Source organism: Penaeus japonicus, unplaced genomic scaffold (assembly GCF_977035675.1).
Source record: "Penaeus japonicus unplaced genomic scaffold, GWHDUDI00000001_assembly GWHDUDI00000042, whole genome shotgun sequence".
NCBI classification, from domain to species: Eukaryota; Metazoa; Arthropoda; class Malacostraca; order Decapoda; family Penaeidae; genus Penaeus; species Penaeus japonicus.
This window is the reverse complement of record NW_028234444.1, coordinates 20290484-20297598: the sequence shown is the minus strand read 5'-3', so window position 1 is coordinate 20297598 and position 7115 is coordinate 20290484. Positions and strand designations below refer to the sequence as shown.

Sequence of the window (7115 nt, the reverse complement as noted above, 5' to 3'; positions counted from 1 at the left end):
TATCTAATATTATGTCCGGTTTTGTCCTTATCAAAATTCCACTTTTTTCACTTGCAAAAACTTTTTTTGTTTATTGTTTTTTCTCTCTCTTTTTCTCTTTGTTCACTCATTTATATTATTAATTTCTTCTTATCTATTTCATTTCGACATTTCAACTATATATCTCTTTAAGCCTTAGCTCATTATTATAAATATTCCAGTTCAAAATTTGAAAGTTCAAATGAAGTAATAATTCAAAAAATATAAATGTATAGATAAACAAAAGGTCATTTCCTTTGAAATCAAAAGGCAACCGAAGGTGCCTGAGAATTGTTCGAACGAACACAAAACCAAACAAAAGAGGTTCAAAGCAAATAAAAACAAGAAAAGTCTAATAACATGACTTTACTAGGAAACCTTTCTGTTGTATTTGTACAAGATTAATAAAACAAAATAATTATTTACAAAGAAGACACACACACAAACACACGAATTATCAAAAACAAAAATCCATATTTAGAATATAATTCCTAAAATACAATAAGTTATCTATTGCACTACACAGTTAATTAACACGAAAAAAAATCATTATCGTCAACATGATTATTTACACATAAAATGTTCATATATTTTGTGCTGGGTATGGCCCTCTGCAACAACCCGCTATTGGACATGGGGTATGGACCCCCGGCAGCCTTGCCCTCGCTCCATCGCCCTCTTGCTCTCTCGCTCTCTCGCTCTCTCGCTCTCTCGCTCTCTCGCTCTCTCGCTCTCTCGCTCTCTCGCTCTCTCGCTCTCTCGCTCTCTCGCTCTCTCGCTCTCTCGCTCTCTCGCTCTCTCGTTCTCTGGCTCTCTCGCTCTCTCGCTCTCTCGCTCCCTCGCTCCCTCGCTTTCTTGCTCTCTCGTTCTCTCGCTCCCTCGTTCTCTCGCTCTCTCGCTCCCTCGCTCCCTCGCTCTCTCGCTCCCTCGCTCCCTCGCTCTCTCGCTCTCTCGCTCTCTCGCTCCCTCGCTCTCTCGCTCTCTCGCTCCCTCGCTCCCTCGCTCTCTCGCTCTCTCGCTCTCTCGCTTTCTCGTTCTCTCGCTCCCTCGTTCTCTCGCTCTCTCGCTCCCTCGTTCTCTCGCTCTCTCGCTCCCTCGTTCTCTCGCTCCCTCGTTCTCTCGCTCTCTCGCTCCCTCGTTCTCTCGCTCTCTCGCTCCCTCGTTCTCTCGCTCTCTCGCTCCCTCGTTCTCTCGCTCTCTCGCTCTCTCGCTCTCTCGCTCCCTCGTTCTCTCGCTCCCTCGTTCTCTCGCCCTCTCGCTCTCTCGCTCCCTCGTTCTCTAGTTCTCTCGCTCTCCCGCTCTCTCGCTCTCTTGCTCTCTCGCTCTCTTGCTCTCTCGCTCTCTCGCTCCCTCGCTCTCTCGCTCCCTCGTTCTCTCGCTCTCTTGGAGGCACAAGGAGAAAGGTATCTCGCCTTTGAGATACGATTGATAGGGATCGAGAGGGGGATGGGGGGAGGGGGGAGAAGGAGAGATAGAGACACAGCGAAAGAGATATAGAAAGGAAAGGCAAAGAGATGGAAACACATAGATTAGGAAAGAGAGAGAGCGAGCGAGAGAGAGAAAGAGAGGAGAAAGAGGAGAAAGAGGAGAGAGAAGAGAGAGAAGAGAGAGGAGAAAGAGGAGAAAGAGGAGAGAGAAGAGAGAGAAGAGAGAGAAGAAAGGGAAGAGAGAGGAGAAAGAGGAGAAAGAGAAGAGAGAGAAGAGAGAGAAGAGAGAGAGAGAAGAAAGGATGAGGAAAGGAGAAGGAGAGGGGAGGGGAGGGGAAGGGAGTGGGCAAGCACCTGAAGCAGGGAGGGAGTGGGTTTGGCAGAGACGAGGGGAGAGATGGAGAGTCCTGGGAAAGCCTTGAGACCTCCGAGAACACGGCTCCGAGGGGGGGAGGGGGGGAGGGGAGGAAGAGGAGGAAGAGGAGGAGAAGGAAAGAAGACGAGGAAGATGAATGAGTGAGGAAGAGAGGAGTCAATCATAACAGTGCACTGATTGCTATGTCTATATTTCTCCTTTCCATCCTCCTCCTCCTCCTCCTCCTCCTCCACCCCTCCCTCCTCGTCTTATCCTGATCCCTTCTTCTCTTCCTCCTCCTCCTCCTCCTCCTCCTCCTCCTCCCCCCTCCTCCTCTCCTCTTCTGCTCCATCTCTCTCTCCCTCCTCCTTCTCCTCCTCCTCCTCCACTTCGCATTTCTTTTTCCTCCTCCTCCTCCTCCTCCTCCTCCTCCTCCTCCTCCTCCTCCTCCTCCTCCTCCTCCACACCCAACATGCCCGTCAATTTTCTCTTGATCGTCAGGTTAAAGCTGTTTGCCACGACTCGGGGAAAGGCCGACTCGCGCGACTAGTGTGTCCTTACTGCCCTCAGCCCACGCCGCCCACGCCGCCCACGCCGCCCGCGCGCCGCTCACGCTGGGCCGAGTCTTACACGCCCACTAGCCGGTGGGGATGGGCGGAGTCCACTCTCAGGCGTTCACGTGTTCACGCTGGGGATGGGCGGAGTTTTCTCTAATACGCCCACGAGCTGATGTGGATGGGCGGAGTCTCCTCTTAGACGCCCACGATGCGCTGCTATGGGCGGATTCTTCTATCTCAATACGCCCACTCTCTCCTTTCCAACACCACGGTGGGCGGAGAAGTCTCTTAAACGCCCACATACTGTATCAGGTGGGCGGAGTCTTCTCTCAGACGCCCACACGCTGCTGAAGGTGGGCGGAGAAATCTCCCAGACGCCTGCATACTCTTCAGGATGGGCGGAGTCTTCTCTCAGACGCCCACACGCTGCTGAAGGTGGGCGGAGTCATCCACAAGGCCCGGGCGCCGCTGCAGCATCCTGAGGGACTTCCGCCAGGGCCTCCTTCCGACCGAACGTGGGCGGAGACTGCGGTGCGTGGGCGGGGCTTGAGGGATGACCACGACAGTCCTTCGTTCAAACGGATGTCTTCGGCCACAGCAACTTCTCCGCGTGTCCAGTAAAGCTGTTGCGCAACACGCTGTCACGCTCGCGTCACGAAAGCTCGTAACGCCGCGAGGGCTGTGACGTCACAGAGCTCGTGACGTCGCGCGGGCTATGACGTCACTCTCGTTACGGCGGTTGCTGTGACTCTTGTGTTGTAACACAACCTCACTCACTTTGAAGACAAAACACGCACGCAGGCACGCACGCACACTCAATTTTGCTTTTTTTATACTTCTAATGGCACGAGAACACTATACATAGACATAGACAACAGTAATACACACTGTTTTCTCTCTCTCTCTCTCTCTATTCTTCCTCTTCGACGAAGGAAAAATCAAATATAATTTATATCAAAGACACAAGATAAAATTAAGAAGGACACAGCTCCTCAGTCGCATTTCTACAAGTATAAAATAATTATAATAATATAATAATATTATATAGGCCTACAATATCAGTTTAAAATATGGACCCACTGGGAACATTACAACTAATGAAGTCATCACATTTGGTAAAGATCATGGAGGAGGGGGGTTGGGGGGATGGGAGGGGGTAGGGCTCAGGGCAACCACACACATATGGGCGCAGACACACACGCCCCCTCGTACCTGCACACGCCCACGGCCTTGTTTCGCGTGTCCTCAGTTAAGGCGGCGTTAAACAAACAAACAAACACACGCACATGAAATGACACTCATTCACTCACTCCCGAAAGCATGAAAAACCGTCTTGCTCAACACCGTTCATAATATATATATATATATATATATATATATATATATATATATATATATATATATATATATTTATACATATATATATTATATTTATACATATATATATATATATAATATATATATATATATATATATATATATATATATATATATTTATACATATATATATATATTTATACATATATATATATATATAATATATATATATATATATATATATATATATATATATATCATATAAACATCTATAAATTGTCATGTGTATATACATACATGAAGAGCTTCCACTTATATACCTTTTCATGAGGTAAGGCTACTGACGCGGGCAAGCCAGGTTTATCCACCTGCCTTTCGTCTTGCCCCGGTCGCCGCTAGACACTGCCAGACACTGCCAGACACCACCAAGACACTCCTAAAGGCACTCCTCAAGGCACTCCTCAAGGCACTCTCTCGTTAAGGCACAGACAGACAGCTAAGACACTTGTGGCAGACAGACACGCTTCAAAGACGTGGAAGGTGCTTGGGAGGGGGAGGAGGTGGGGGAGGAGGGGGAGGGGAGGAGGTGGGGGGGGCGGTGGGGTGGAGCCTAAGTCTAGGTCTGGGGTATGAGGGCAGGGTAGGGGGCGGTGGGGATGAGGTGAGGTGAGGTGAGGGGGGAGGGGAGAGGGAGGGGTGGCGTCTGTGAGTTCTCTTGAGGTAGCCACGTGTTGGGAATGTGTAGGGAGAGGGAAAGACAAGGCAAGATAAACACACAAACAAACAAACAAACCGATAATACATAAGGAGACAGATCGTGCTAAAAAAAAAAAAAGAAACGTGATAATGAGGACAGACCGACCACTGGTAATATTACAGACACAAAAACAAACACACGGAAAAAAAATACATGGAAAGCAAGCAAATACAAAAAGAGACATGCTTTTCAAATTGGACATGTAGAACAAGGAAAAAAATAATAATAATGCACACAAAAAAAAACAAATCTTAAGTAATTTAGCAAAAACACACTCGAGCACATCAACACCGTGCACTGTCACAGTATTAACAATAACAAGATCAATAATAATAATAATAATAATAATAATAATAACAATAATAATAATAATGATAATAATAATAATCATTGCTACAATCACATAGGCACAATACACACAAAAAATACACCATAAAACAAGATTGGAAGAACCAAACTCTGGCACTTACAAAACCATCATCATTACCCTTCTATCACAATTATTTCATCTGCTTGGCCCCGTGCACGTGTGGGGGTAGGGGGGAGGGGGGAGGCACCAGACGGGTTTTTTTAAGAGTGGGGCACTGAAGAGATACCCCCCCGCCCCCGCCCCCCTCCCCTTTTAGGAATGTGTGGAGTGAGTACAATACATAAAAATATATATATATATATGTGAAACATCAAATGGAATAACAATGAACACTTTTGTTGTCGTTTTTTTAAATACATATAAATATATATAAATCGTAATTTCTTTCTTTAAAAAAATGGGTATTCGTACATGTCTGCTCAACACCTCTAGCCAACGAAACTCTACATAAAAAAAGGAAAATCACAGCAGCAAAATAAATGTCTCTCTCAAATGCCAACAAACAAGCAAACAAACAAACGTAATTCATCACAATTCTTTACTCATCATCACTCACTATTTACTCATCACCGCCTTGAAAGACTCGCCGCCGATTCACCGTCTCCCGGGGAACGGTGGGGGGGAGAGGGGGAGGGGAGGGGGAGGGGGGTAAGTACTCGGAAATCTAGGCCTACCTGAGCATGTCGTAGAGGCAGGGAACACGCAACACAGGCATTCTAATGGCCCTTGGCATTGCATGGCACTTGGCTCTGCATGGCCATTGGCACCGCATGGCACTACATGACATTTGGCACTGCATGGACTTTGGAATTTGGCATTGCATGGCCTTTGGCATTACATGATTCTTGGCAGTGCATGGCACTCGGCACTCTAAGGCCGTTGGCACTGCATGACACCTGGCGCTGCATGGCCCCTCGCCCGTCTCTGACACTGCTTGTACATGTATGGCACACGAGTCATCACACTGAGATCATCATCATCAACATCGTCGTCGTCATCGTCATTATCAAGCATCATCATCATTACATTGATGAGCATCGCCCTCACCACTAGTCTCTTCACAGGAAGTTCTAGGAGGGCTTTCTAGCTAGCAGGGGGAGGGGGAGGGGGAGGGGGAGGGGGGCTGACTCCCCCTTTCCTCCCCTCCCTCCCCTTTCAAACTGCGCAGTTATAGTTGTACACGTGTGTGCATGCGGGCGTGTACGCACACACAATACACATACATGCATACACACAGACGTAAACAAACAGGTGGGGGAAGGGGAAGGGGGAGGAGGAGGGGGGGGATGTGTGTGTTTGGGGGAAGAGGGGAGGGGGGGATACATCACAATGCACACGCATGTAAACACACACACACACACTCACCGCGTGTTGTTTGGTGGTGAGGCGATCAACAACAACAGCAAACAAAAGAACAAAAAAAAAAAAAAAATCATGCAACTACTTGACTCAGCACTTGCATTGGTGTTGGGGGGTGGGGGTGGGTGGGGGGAAGGGAGGAAGGAGGGGGCCTGAGTGAAGGTAGAGCGGAGACCAAGATGGAGAAGGGGAGGAGGAGGAGGAGGAGGAGGTGGTGGGTGTTGTGTCCCTCCCTCCCTCATTCCTTCCTTCCTACCTTCCTTTCTTCCCTCCTTCCTATTTTCTTTGCATCGTAACGCAACACTCAGGGGACCTCCTCTCAAACTGCGTGGGGGGGGGGGGCACCGCCGCCGCCGCGCACGCGCCGCCACGACACCGCTCCAGGAACCGCGCGGGGGAGGGGAGGGAGGGGATGGAGGGGGGCGCTCCTCCCTTAGGGGCGAAGGGCGAGGGGTGGGGGGAGCAAAGGGGAAGGGCGAGGCGCCGCCCTTGGGCTTTGGAGTGGGGGGGGAGGGGGAGGGGGCCCTACCGCGAGAGTGGCGACCTGCCATGGGTATGTGGGTGGTGCGGCACGTGGTGGTGCGACGCTTGGCGGTAGAAAGGCAGAAGGTTTGGAGTGCGAGGTGGTGCGCCCATGGGGGAGTGGGGGGGCAGGGGGGGGACGATGGTAGAGGGCCAAAGGGGGGCCGTCTGCGGGGCCCCCCCACACAGTGCTCTGTGGTGTCTCGCCGAGCTCGTCTCCCACTTGCCTAGGGTCCGCCCTTTCTCTTCTTACTCCTATAGGTACATTTTGTGTGGGTGGCTTGGGAAGTGGGTTTCGCGACTGGGTGTCCCCTTTTTCTCAACCGCCTGCCCCATATTGGGGTGTGTGAGGCTGGGCCCCCTGGGTGTGCTGCCTGACAGGGCCCGACGCCCCCGCCGTGGGTCGCCGTGGTGCGTGGCGTGGGCAGTTGGT

At 49.8% G+C, this 7115-nt stretch overlaps 1 protein-coding gene across 1 annotated transcript in view; it reads right to left on the bottom strand.

Annotated features, from left to right (window-relative positions):
* The window catches only part of LOC122266461 (uncharacterized), a 69083-nt gene that overhangs the window by 61572 nt on the left and 396 nt on the right, over positions 1-7115 (bottom strand). The gene's annotated exons all lie outside the window — the stretch shown is intronic.